Source organism: Pongo pygmaeus, chromosome 16 (genome assembly GCF_028885625.2).
Source record: "Pongo pygmaeus isolate AG05252 chromosome 16, NHGRI_mPonPyg2-v2.0_pri, whole genome shotgun sequence".
Taxonomy (NCBI): Eukaryota; Metazoa; Chordata; class Mammalia; order Primates; family Hominidae; genus Pongo; species Pongo pygmaeus.
Genome location: NC_072389.2, coordinates 101966443 through 101980476, shown reverse-complemented (window position 1 = coordinate 101980476; position 14034 = coordinate 101966443). Strand labels below are relative to the sequence as shown.

General features: G+C 38.8%; 1 long non-coding RNA gene across 2 annotated transcripts in view; it reads left to right on the top strand.

Annotated features, from left to right (window-relative positions):
- LOC129014008 (uncharacterized) overlaps nt 1-14034 on the top strand; it is a 156963-nt gene that overhangs the window by 75300 nt on the left and 67629 nt on the right. Inside the window, exon 10 of one of the 2 annotated variants that reach the window (XR_010124021.1) lies at nt 3593-10394. The exons of the other annotated variant lie outside the window; for it this stretch is intronic. This is a non-coding gene — a long non-coding RNA (uncharacterized LOC129014008). Of the gene's footprint in view, nt 1-3592; nt 10395-14034 lie in introns of those variants that run through there. 2 annotated transcript variants of the gene reach the window in all.

Sequence of the window (14034 nt, the reverse complement as noted above, 5' to 3'; positions counted from 1 at the left end):
AGGACACAGTGAATGAAACCAACAAGGTCTCCATTCTCACGGTTCTTATATGCTAGTGAATGCGACTTCCTCCTTAGAGGTACTCTTAAGTTCTACAACTAGGAAAGTAAATGGATTATCTCCCTTGGTAACCTCCCCCCCAAATCTGTATCTCCTCCTATATTGCCTGTTTGGGGAAAATAAGCCACCATCTACCCAGTCACTCAATGCAAGACCCTAGGGTCATCCTGGACAATTCTCTTCCTCTTTCCTCTTCGTCAAGGCGATTCACAAGTTCTGCCAGCGCTGTTTATCATCGCCTGACTCTGCTTCCTTCTCTTCATCCCTACCTGTACAGCCACTGTCTTAATTCAGTTCCTAAAAATTTTTTTGCCTAGAATCTTGCAACAGTGTCCAGTATTAATTCCTTACCATTCTATTCTCCATACTGCTGCTATAGTGATATTTTAAACGTTATTATGTTAATAAGATTATATCATTTCTCTGTAGAGAGTCCTTACTGTAAGAGTTCTACAATTGTCTTGGAGACAAAACCCAGACTTTTAACATGGTGTACAAGAAAAACTTTTGCTAACGTGGCCTGGGCCTGCTTCTACTATGCCATCTCTCCACAAATCCAGCTCTCTAGTCCTGAAGAAGTCTATTTGCCAGGCACATTATACCTTAGTGCCTTTGACCATGCAATTCCCCTTGCCTGGAATCCCTGACTTTCCTTTATTCACTTGCACAATCTCTCTTCACCTGTAAAAGCTACTCCTAGAGATATTGCTCTTTCTGCACAGTTTCTCTTCCTTGATGCTTGCCTGGGTTATTAGTGGACACTTCTCAGAACACTTTGGGTTCAGCTCTATGGCAGCATGGTGCCCCTCTGTTTACCTGCCCCAGGTGGTCACACAGTGCCTGCAGACATATGGGAGGTATGCTGAATAGGAGGTGTTGAAGGACATTCACTACGTGTCCAGCACTGTGTTATGTCTGATCAAAGACACGATAGAATCTAAAGGCAATTCTCAAGAGTCCTTGTCTTTAAGTGGGATGGCAACAAGATGCCTACCCTCTACCAATCTGTTATTTATTTGGAACTAATTGTTAAATCACCCTTATTCTCCACTTTTCCAGGCTAATATTTTTTTAAAGTTTTTAGCTTTTAAAGTAATTCTTAATATTCAGTTATGTCAGTTCTTACAATTGTTACTTACAAACATATGCCTTTTAATAGCTCTAACCTAGTGCCCTTAATATTTTTCAAAGGCACCTGAGAAAAATATAAGAAAAAATTAAATTAATTTTATTCTAATTTTTGAAGTAGAGAGGAGCTTTTCAGTTCCACTGTGGCATTCTACATAATGTCAATCAACCTAACAAAAAGCAAAGCAAACAAACACCAACCCAGCTCTTCATGTATTGATATTAAATAGATATAATAGCGGGGCTGGATGTGGTTGCTCAGACCCATAATCCCAACACTTTGGGAGGCCGATGCAGGTGGATCACTTGAGGCCACAAGTTCGAGACCAACCTGGCCAACATGGTGAAACATTGTCTCTACTAAAAATACAAAAATTAGCCAGGTATGGTGGCCTGTGCCTGTAATCCTAGCTACTTGAGAGGCTGAGGCAGGAGAATCACTTAAACACGGTAGGCCAAGGTTGCAGTGAGCCGAGATGGTGCCACTGCACTCCAGCCTAGGTGACAGAGCGACACTCTGTCTCAAAAAACAAAACAAAATAAAAAGCAAAAAGATGTAATATCTGTATATTTAATTGAAATTCTACTTTTTCAGATACATGCTTGGTTTTGAGCAGACATAACCGCCCTCTTTGTTTCCTGTAGAAGTAAACAAAATACAAGCCACACTTTTAATCAGAAAAATGTAAATGGAAAAAAAAATACAAATTTAATAAAAATCTAAATTCAGCTCTTCACTGTTTCCTGAACACATGCTCATTAGCTTTCACTATATGAAGTGTACTTCTAGAATGATAAGAAAAATAGGCACTTTGAAAATTAATGAATGTGATTAAAATATGTAGTGAGGCAAAGGGTAGTTTAAGAAACTGCACAGTTTTACAAGGAAGAAAATGGGGTGAGAGAGTAAGTACCCTCCATCTGAGATTGCTTGTGACATGGCCAAGGGCCTTCAGTGTGCCCTGCATCCTAAGATGCTGCTGGTGAGGCAGAGTGGGAGGACTTAGCTCAACCTTTGTTTTTCTTCATGCACCAAGCTAGGGAAGTCAATTTTGCCTTCAACACATAGGACTGATTGTTCTTGATTTCATCATCATCGTCAGAAAAAATTTTATATACCTTTCTGTGTATTCAAAACATAAAAAAAGAATCTTAAATAGCTATAGACATTGCCACCCAGATGTTTTGAGTTCAAAGTAATTAACAACATGATAGGACACAATAAACAGAGCCATCTTTCAGACAAGTGCATGGCCTGATGAGACAGCAGATTAAAGGCTTAATGGGGCCAGGTGTGGGGGCACATGCCTGTAATCCAAGCCCCTTGGGAGGCCAAGATGGGAGGATTGCTTGAGGAGTTCAAGACCAACCTGGACAACATAGCAAGACTCCATCTCTACTCACCCCCCCAAAAATTAGCCTTGCATGTTCGCACACACCTGTAGTCCCAGCCACTTGGGAGGCTGAAGCAAGAGGATGGCTTGAGCCCAGGAATTCGAGGCTGCAGTGATCATGCCACTGCACTCCAGCCTGGGCAACAAACTGAGACTTTATCTTAAAAAAAAAAATAAAACAAAACAAAAAATGAAAGGCTTTATTGAGGATGGTTTCAGCTGGCTAAGTTCCAACCATGTTTCCCATCAAACTATGGTTTCTTGTACTTCTTTGTGACATTATAAAAGCAGTACATTCAAAACAAAGGAAAATTAGAATATACAAAAAGCAAAACTAAGAAGAATACCCTGAAAAAGAATTTTTTCCTTTTCTACAAGTTAGCCAATGTAATTGCATTGGTATATATCTTTGCAGAGGTATAAAATAGCATACTATTCTACATAGGTTTTGTAACCAGCTTTTCCTCTTAACATAGCAAATACATCCGTGTCACTAGCCCTATTTAAGGTTATGTGCTTGAATAAGAACCTACCACCAGTCAAGAAGGCACATTACATGTTACATAGCAGCTCACATACTATCTTTTTAAAAAAATTAAAAGATACAGACAACTGAGAATCATACATAAATACATTAAGTTAGCATGAATCTTTATTTTAAACATTTAGATGATGTGCCTTGTAAACAAATCAGTTCAGTGCTTAAGAGTGATGAATAAAAAAGTTGGGAAGGTAAGGGGAATATTTTAAAATAATTTGGTAAAGTAGGATGGGAATGGGTTTTGGAGATGAATGGATGTTTGCACCCAGTTTCCCCAAGCCCTAGACTATGTGTAGGTGAGAATATCTAGCACTGTGTTTGGCACACTGTGGGCCTGGGGAGAGTTGGAACCCATTTAAATTAGCTGGAAGAAGCAGGGATTCAGAACACAAGGATGGTAAAGGTAAGCAGTGTCAAGGGGAGACAAGAATGTGATGGAAATACTAAAATGACTGTGTCTCAAAAACAGGGAGAGTGTTCAATAAATGGTGCTGGGATCGCTGGCTAGGCATATGCAGAAGAATGAAACTGGACCCCTGCCTTTCACCGCATACAAAAATTAACTTGAGATGGATTAAAGATTTAAATGTAAGACCTCAAACTGTAAAAATTCTAGAAGAAAACCTAGGAAATATTTACTAGACATCATCCTTGTAAAGAATTCTTCGCTAAGTCCACAAAAGCAATTGCAACAAAAGCAAAAATGTATAAGCAGGATCTAACTAAACTAAAGAGCTTCTGCACAATGAAAGACTCCATCAACAGAGTAAACAGACAGCCTGCAGAATGGGAGGAAATATTCACAAACTATGCATCCAATAAAGGTCTAACATCCAGAATCTATAAGGAACTTAAACAATTCAACATGCAAAGAACAAACAACCCATTAAAAAATGGACAAAGGACAGGAACAGACTCTTCTCAAAAGAAGACATACAAGCAACCAAAAAACATGAAAAAATGCTCAACATCACTAAGCATCAGAAAAATGTAAATTAAAAACCACAATGAGATACCATCTCACACCGGTCAGAATGGCTATTATTAAAAGTCAAAAAATAACATGCTGGTGAGGCTGTGGAGATGAGGGAATGCTTCTGCAATGCTGGTGGGAATGTACAATTTCAGCCACTGTGGAAAGCAGTTTGGAGATTTCTCAAAGAACTTAAAAATGGATCTAGCATTCCACTCAGCAATCCCATTACTGGGTATATACCCAAAGGAAAATAAGTTGTTCTAGCCAAGAGATACATATACTTCTGTGTTCCTTGCAGAGCTAGTCACAATAGCAAAGACTTGGAATCAACCTAGATCCCCATCAACTGTGGATTGGATAATGTGGTACATATACATAATGGAATACTATGCAGCCATAAAAAGAACAAAATCATGTCCTTTGCAGCAACCTGTTTGCAGCTGGAGGCCATTATCCTAAACAAACTAACACAGAAACAGAAAACCAAATAGCGCACATTCTCACATGTAAGTGGGAGCCAAATATTGAGTATGCATGGACATAAACAATGAACACCGGAGACTGCTAGAGCAGAGAGGGAGGAAAGGGAACATGGGCTAAAAAAACTACCTATTGAATCCTATGCTCACTACCGGGGTGATGGGATCATCTGTACCCCAAACATCAGCATCACACAGTATACCCATTTAACTAACCTGCATTGTAGCCCCTAAATCTAAAAGTTGAAATTGCTAAAAAAAAACAAAACATAAATAAATAAACTTAGATATGCCCTGCCTCCAAAAAATGAGGAGAGTTTGGTGGTGGAATGAGGAGGGAAAAAATGCCCTTAAGTGCTACACCGCAACAGAACCCCTGGAAGACAAAGGAGAAGAAGATGATGGCAGCTAATGGATAGCATTTACAATAATGATGACAACACCAGATCGTGCTTACATTTCCCATGTACCAAACAGGGGCCTCTAAGCACGTTGCATATATGAACCATTTAATCTTTACCACATTTTGTCTGGCCTACCTTCTTTTTTTTGAGGTAGGGTCTCACTCTGTTGCCCAGGTGGGAGTGCAGTGGCATGATCTTGGCTCACTGCAACCTCTGCCTCCCAGGTTCAAGTGATTCTTGTGCCTCAGCCTCCCGAGTAGCTGAAATTACAGGCTCACACTACCATGCCTGGCTAATTTTTGTATTTTTTTCGTAGAGCCAGGGTTTCAACCATGTTGGCCAGGCTGGTGTTGAACTCCTGACCCCAAGTGATCCACCCGCCTTGGCCTCCCAAAGTGCTGGGATTACAAGCCACAGCACCTGGCCCTGACTTACCTTCTATGGCTATAAGGACTAAATGAATTTGTATTTGTAAAGTCCTTTAAATAGTGCAATATAAAAGTTTGTTAATAAAGCACACTTTTACTGAGACACACAGAGGTTAAGTACCTTGCCTGAGGTCACACAACTACTCAATGGAAGAAGTAGAATTAGAACCTGGGCCATCTGGTACAGGAGCCCAGGCTGCCCCTAAGAGATCTCTGGTCAACTCAGAAAGTGATGGGCTTGGCTCCTCCTGCCCTGATTTCACCTTACCCACAAAGAATGTCAAAGGAGATGCTGTCTTTCTCCATGGGAGAAATGGGAATGACCATTAAAGCTGAAGAATTCCAACAATGGGCACCCGCTGGCGAGCTGGGGGCTGCATTACTTCTGCCCCATCTCACCTCCTCCCATCCACTCCATCCCTCTGTCCTTATTTGAGGTGACTGGGTGGGAAAGGCACTCTCTTAGGAGGTTTGATGTGACATTATTTAGGAAAATGGAAACAAAATACAGACCCAGTCTGTAGAAATGTCACTATTACTGGAAAAGGAATTAAAATCTCCTTAAATAACCAATGTTTTCAAGATCTCTGGGTGAAGACTCAGAGTTAAGGTCCTCCCTTTCTCATTCTTTTCTCCGTTCCTCTTCCTCTTCCCTGGTTTCTGCCCCTCAACTATTGACCAACCCATCTCCCTCTCCCCACTGTAACAATAATGGTCATAACAAGAATGCTAGAAGCTCACAGTCACTGAGCTCTTGTTATGTAGCAGGCATGTTAATTCATGATCTCATTTAATCCCTGTAACAGCCTTGTGAAGAAGTGACTATTTTCTTAACCTACTTTATATGTGAATAAATTGAAGTTCAAAGAAGATAAATCATTTGACTGGTAAGTGGAAAGACTGGAATTGGAGCTCCAATCTCTTGCTAAATCCAACGCCACACTTTCTCTCCTTATCCCCCAAGGTGCTGGCACCAACTCCACTAAGCATTCAGTTTTCCAGCATCACCTGATTCTTGGAAGATAAGTGGGTAGATATGCATGGGCCTCCCTGAGTTGGATACTCTGGCACGTTTCACACGTGGTATTCCAGCCAGTTGGACTGTGACTTTTAGCCAGAAAGGTAATGAAATGCACCAAATAGGATCACGGGATTTGTTATCAAGGCCAGCCCCTGTTTATTGAGTGTCTGCAATGGCCTGGCATTTGTGGTAGCTGCAGAGAGAAATGCAGTGGCGAAGGGGATGTGATCTTGCTATCAAGAAACTTAGCATTTGAAAAGGAAAATGAGACCAGCTCACATCAGAAGAAGAACCTAAGAAAAACATGGTGGGGGGGATTCTTTGGGGATAGTGCCTGAGTGTCTACCCCTAACACTTTTTCCCTTTTCAGCCCCTTCAAGCCATGTGGTACCAAGGCCACCAGTGGGATACTGAACCTGATGCTAATAGGGATGCTGAGACATCTGAGGGTTGAGTTAGAGGTGAAGGAGTAAAGAAAGAGAAAGCCGGCCTCTTTTCAAGGTCTGGGCAAAGAGAGCAGATTGTGTGCCTCCTGAAGGAGACCCTTCACATATCTTCATCAGGATGTGGTCCATGGAAGGACCTTCTACTTCTGCTAATCATGGTAGCCCTGGAGGATTGAGGCAGAAACTAGCAGATGAGCTTCTGCATCTGGTAGGTTGGGTGTCCTGTCAGTCTTTTCAGTGCCTCAGCAGATGGTAACAGGAAGAGAAACTTCCTTACCATTTTGGACTTTCTCCTTGCCCAGAACCAAACATCTGACCTATACAAACTAATAGAACATGACCTTCAAGAAAAACCGTAGCTTCTCCAGTGGGATTCAGGGACTAGAGCAGAGAAACCCAAATGGTTAGGACAAACGACTCATTGCTGATAGAAGAGATGGAGAGATGAAGATGAAAATAATGAGCATTCTCAAAGACATGTCATTGAAACACCACAAAGATCTTCTGGACCTACGGTCATGATGTCTGCATTGAAATAGCTATTAGATGAATGAGGGAAAAATGGCATAATTTTTGATAGCAACTGAATTAGAGAGCTGGAGGATTAAGTAAAAGGAAACACAACATGTTAGAAAGATGGAAACACATGAGTGAAAACGTAGGTGACTTAAAGCACAGATCCAGGAAATGGAACATGCAAATAATAAGCCATCCAGAAGAAAAAAAGGAAAGAGTAGAAAAGTGGTTACTATATCCAAAATGAAGGAACATTTCACTGAGCTGAAGGAAGACGTTAGTTTCCTGATTACAAGAGCTGAGTCTAAGTAAGAATTAAGACAAAACAAAACAAATCCAAACAAAAACATGTAACTCAACATATCCTCATTAAATTCATGACTATTCAGTGTACTAGACACTGTGGAGTTTCACCCAGATACCCCCTTCAGGACTGGGGCACCCTAACTTCCCACCCACTGCTGTCCATATCCAATACTTGTTGATGCAATGTACAAAGGAATGGTTCTCTTGTCCCAATATGAAAACTCAAACTCAGCTCCCATAAGATTAGCTGAGGCCTCTGTTAAGGCTGCACGCAGCTACTCAGATATTCCCTTTGCCCAATCCTGCCTCTTTATCCCTTATAGTCATTGTTCTCAAGAGCACTCCTCTGTAAAATTCCTCCTGCCCACAAATCCCCATCTCTGAATGTTTCCCAGGGAACCTGACCAATGACACTTTATACTAAACAAAGCAAAACAAAACGAAACAAAAATCCAAAAACAGAAACAAAACAAAATTCTCCCTTAAAAAACCCCCTAAACTGATGACATTTTCTAATAGAGCATTCTGATTAGTTGAAAATAAAGGAGAGCTGGGTGTGGCAGCTCATGCCTGTAATCCCAGCACTTAGGGAGGAAGAGGTGGGAAGATAGCTTGAGCCCAGGAGTTCGAGGCCTGCCTGGGCAACATAATGAGTCCCCGTTCTCCACAAAAGGAAAAAAAAAAAGCCAAAAAAATTAAAGGAGAATTGGACTAGTGTTATGCTTGTCTGCCATACGGAAAGCTGAAAGATGAAAAAATTAAGTGTATAGAGAAAAGCCAACTGAAAGTTAGAGATGGTGAAATAAAATCTATTGTGAGAAAAGGTCTGAAATCAAAGAAGCATATAATTAAGAAAATATTGTTTATTTGGTTCCAAAGAAAATTATTTTGGAAACAGGTAAGGACTCTGTTTATTACCCCTATAGCCTTTCTGGTGAAAACACTGTAGAAAATTATCTACCCAAATGACAACTGAAAACAATGGAGATCTCAAGACCAAAAGGATCGGAAACAATGGATCATGATAATGATGTAATTGAGATGTTGTAAAATATTGGTGAGTATGGATTATTGGAACAGAAAGAATGAGATGTTGGGAAAAACTCTGGAGTTAAGAGGTGTGGCTGTGTGTGATGGTAGGGGGTAGGGAAATTAATATCACAGTGGGAGGAAATAATTACTTACTAATGATATGCTAATAGGGGAGTTAACATTAGCTTCAGTAGTTATGGAAGGAAGGTAATGTTTAGCACATTTGACAAACAAAAATACCTCCCAAATTACCAGGAGGAATAAAAAAATGAAGAGAAACTTAACGAGGCCAGCAAAAAAATACAAAAACAGGTAAAAAAGAAACAATAGCAAAATGTAAAAAATTGAAATTAAATATAAGATGGAGGAATTAAGTAGATCAGTTATTACAAGAAATATAAGTGGATACAGTTCCTTTTCAAATGTCAGACTAGGTTAAAAAACAAAACCCAGCTTAATGCTCCATACAAGAGTTATACCCATGACAAAGTGAAATACTGTAAATTAAGGGTTGGGCAAAGACATCCTAGACAACTGCAAAGAATAACAGAACAACAAACCCCAAGGTATGAAAGTTTGAATTCATGAAACACTTCAAAGAAATATACTATGTAATGATAAATGGCATAGCCTATTAAAGAAATATGATGAACACAAAATATCAAATAACACAGGAGACAAACACATAAAGTAAAACTGCACTCCAGCCTGGACAACAGAGATAGACTCTGTCTCAAAAAAAAAAAAAAAAAAGAATACAATTGTAGGGGGTATATTTAATAAAGCACTTTCAGTATCTGGTAGATTAAGTAAACAACAGGCCAGATGCAGTGGCTCATACCTGTAATCCCAGCACTTTGGGAGCCCAAGGCAGGTGGATCAAAGGGTCAGGAGTTTGAGACCAGCCTGGCCAATATGGTGAACTCCGTCTCTGCTAAAAATACAAAAATTAGCTGGGTGTGGTTGCAGGCACCTGTAGTCCCAGCTACTCGGGAGGCTGAGGCAGGAGAGTTGCTTGAACTCGGGAGGCGTGGAGGTTGCAGTGAGCCGAGATCGTGCCACTGCATTCCAGCCTGGGTGACAGAGTGAGACTCCACCTCAAAAAAACAAAACAAAACAAAAAAACCCCCAAAAAACCAAACAGTAAACAAAAATATAGTGAATTTCAATAAGATAGTCAATAACATGGAACACACAAACACCCACACACAGATCTATGCAAATGTGTGTGTGTGTGTGTGTGTGTGTGTGTGTGTATCAAGGTACTCTACAGGAATTTTTATCTTTATCTGTGTCCATAAAGCATTTGTAAAAGTTAATAGGTAACTGACGACACAAAAAAAACTAAATAAAATTTAAACAGTAGAGGTTTCATAGGCTACATTTCTGATCATAATGCAGTAAAACTAGACATGAGCATAAAAAGTTGACAAAAAGTTCTTAAAATTAAAAACACTCTTTTAAATAATCCTTGGATCAAAGAAGATAACCAAATTAAAGTTATGAATCAGAGTAATAAAAGTAGTATTTCCTACTATATAAGACATTCAAACAACTTTGTACTGAGGCAAAAATTATACCCTTAAATTGTGTTTTTTGTTAAAAAAAAAGATTGAAAATAAATTTTAAAATACTGAACTTAAATTCTAAAGTAACAATAAAATATGAATGAGGAAGGAGGGAATTAATAAAGATAAAAGCTAAAATTAACAAAATAGAAGACAAACATAAAAATGGATAAGTAAAATCAAAATTAGGCTCTTTAAAAATATTGATGAACTGGATACAATTCTGTCGATTACGACTGTAGAGAGAGAGGGAGAGAGAAAGAGGGAGGAAATGAAATGAATATACTATTGGAAAGGAACTACAACCACACATATGAAGAAGATAAGAAAATTTACTGGTGGATATTATGTACAACTCCACAGAAATAAATTTGGAAGCCTACAGTAAATGGATTTTTTTTTAAGTAAAAATATGGACTCTGGAAATCAGTTACAGCATGAAGAGATAGGAAATATAAATAAATCAATTATTAGTAGAAGAGTCTGGAAGGTGAAATACCTTGCATTAAAAAAGGCACCAGACCCAGATGGTTTTACAGATGACATTATAGTCTTTTAAAAAATCATTTACAGTATTATATAAACTTTATTTGACCACAACAAGGAATGACATTCAAATTGTTTTGTGAAGATAACTTGGAAAGACAGTACAGAATTTGAAGACCAATTTCAATAAAGAATTATAAACAGATTTTAGCAAATTAAATTCCATCAGTGTATCAAAAACTTGTGACACCACTACTAGATAGAGTCTATTACCAGAACTCAAGAATGTGTCTTAGTTATTACAATTCTTTAGTAAATTATATAAAGGCTTCCAATTAGTTGTAATGGATGTGATGGTGGTCAATGAATCCTTAAATCCTGATTTCTGAATAACTTGGTGATTGCAGGAGTGGGGTAAGGATAGAGTGGACATTGGTGGAAAAGAGTCATTTAGCTTTAGGCAAATGCATTAGTTATTTGTGCTTATTGATTTAATTTTTAGGATGTGAGTTGAAGAGAGGAGTGATGACTAGGCCATGGGCCTGTGATGAGTGCCTGTCATGTTCCAAACCCTTGACTAGGGTGCTTTGCATACAATGTCTTTTCATTTAATGATTTAATCAGGTCTCGGTTAATATGCTGAGCACACACTCATATTAATAGAATGCCTTCCAGAAACATTCATTGAGGACATTCAATGAGAAATCAACATATCATTTTAGAAGAAGTTAGGTAAAAAAGGGGCTTATGCATCGAATGTGATTATTGAAATTGGTTGCAGATAAACACGTTAAATACTTTGCTGACAGATTTCATTCATAAGACAAAAGATACAGCAATTTCAACTGATGTGTGAGTTCATAGATCTTGACATTGCTTTACAAGTTCGTTAGAATGGTTTTGCTGGCTGTAATCATAGAAGCATACAGACTTCTGCTGCAAAGACATCAGAGCTCACCTAATTTTCCTAGGCTATCTTAATAGGGTGTCTGCTGGTTGTACCATCTCTGAATGGGGAATCTCTTAATCTCACGATGCAAGGGCAGAGGCTTTCTTTTCCATCTGGCATAGCTCTATCTGAAGACCTTGGGGATCTTAGGGAGGAGAGTGATTTCCAACAGAAGGGAGAAGACCTTTGGACATATTTTTGTCATGAAGCAGCCTCTCATCCTTCCTTGAGTATGCTTCCTGCTACATCTGTCTCTGGCATAGCCTGGGTTTCTCCTGTTTGCCTTGAGAAGGGAGATTCTTTGGTACATTTACAGGGCCTTGAAAGCCTGGTGCCTTCCTAGAAGGAAGGAAATAATCTTTCTTGTACTACAGAAAAGAACAGAGCACAGCTCTGGCTAAAGTATGTTGCTAAAGAAGTTTAAACAAAGCAAACTACGGATACCTCAGATGCAAGATTTTGTTACTTAACAAGTCGGAGTAATAACTACTAAGTCAATGAATCTAAGTCTACCCTATAAACAAGGATTATGATATTTAAACAGGGCTTTGCCTCACGACAATTGTGTCGGCAGCCAATTGTGATAGCTACCCTGTCTTTCTGCTTCATCGCTTAAAGCGACAGTCTCCAGCTTTCCACTCCGCATCTATCATAAAGACACATTGATTTCCTTTCTGGAGAAACACATATTTCTTTTCTCCTGCTAAAAAGATAAATCTGACAGATTTTAATCTAATGTAGTTGTTCACAACTGTAGAAATACGTACAGTGCCACATATGAAAACAAAAATACAACACTCCCAAAGGAGAAGGAGTTCTGTGGCCAAGTTTCTTCGTAGAAAACACTTGCATTAAAATACACACACAATTGCACACACACACACACACACACACAGAGAAATAAAGTCTGAGAGTTGTGTATTTTAATATTTTTTAAGATAGTGTACTTGCTTGTAGTGACATCAGCAAAGTTTGGTCTCAATTAAAATTTGCACTAAAACTATATTCTCTGTATTTTTGTTGAATTCTAAGATTCTGTAATGTTGGGCTTTAAAATGAAGTCTTTCCCAAGATAAAACTTGGCTTTCAGAGGAAACACCATTTGAGATATCATGTGGAAAAATGAAGAATTACCAAGTCTTGTACCCAACAGACTCCACTAACTGTATGTTTGTTCAGTATGTGGCTATGACATGACCCAGTGTGTCATAGAGCACCTGCATTATTTCATATAGTGATTCTGAGTAGCTTTTATTGGTAGTCTCTTCAATGTGTCTAAGGAGATTCAAGATGTTATATCTACATAAGATTTTTTTTCTGAATTTAAGTAAACATTTAAATGGATATTTTCTTAAGATGGTATTAAAAGTCTGTGGGAGAGGGACTGAAAATTATCAAGGTTTGATGCTTTGTACCGCTCATTCATTGATTAGTTACATGCCCCTCACTATGAGTTATGCGTAAGATGAGTTTTAATGACAATTTTCAAAATATCTGAGTTGTTTGCATGTTTTGTCTCTTCTTCTAAGTGCAGATATGGCTGATTGCGTTTTCATTAGAATGGAGAGCTTGGATGTCTTTTGTTCATACCTAGTGGCAATTTCCTGTCCAGGTATCTTGGCCTAATACATCTTATTTCAGCTAATTCTCAGAGGACAAAATAAAAAACAATCTACATCATGAATGAAAGTGTAGAGATACAGTTTTAAGTGACCATTAATCTAATCCTGCCTTAAGTAGTCCATCATTTCAATAAAGTTTCAAAATTTTATTCTCATAATTTTGAATATTGTATTAAGAAATATTCAAGAAGAATCATATATTGGGAAGAAAACTATTGAAAGTTGCTCTAATAATCCTACATAGTGATTCATAGTGTATATATGTATAGAATTTCTTTCAATGGGCAAAAATAGAGATCTATTTCTCTTTTAAAATGTGAACTTTAGGCTGGACATGGTGGTTCACACCTGTAATCCCAGAACTTTGGGAGACTGAGGTGGGCAGATCACCTGAGGTTGGGAGTTTGAGACCAGCCTGGCCAACATGGAGAAACCCCGTCTCTACTAAAAGTACAAAATTAGCCGGGCGTGGTGGCACATGCCTGTAATCCCAGCTACTCGGGAGGCTGAGGCAGGAGAATCACTTGAACCCGGGAGGCAGAGGTTGCAGTGAGCTGAGATAGTGCCATTGCACTCCAGCCTGGGCAACAAGAGTGAAACTCCATTTCAAAAAAAAAAATAAAAATGTGAGCTTTAATAAATTCCCCTTTGGTGTGCTTCCATTGTCTTTTCTAAGTC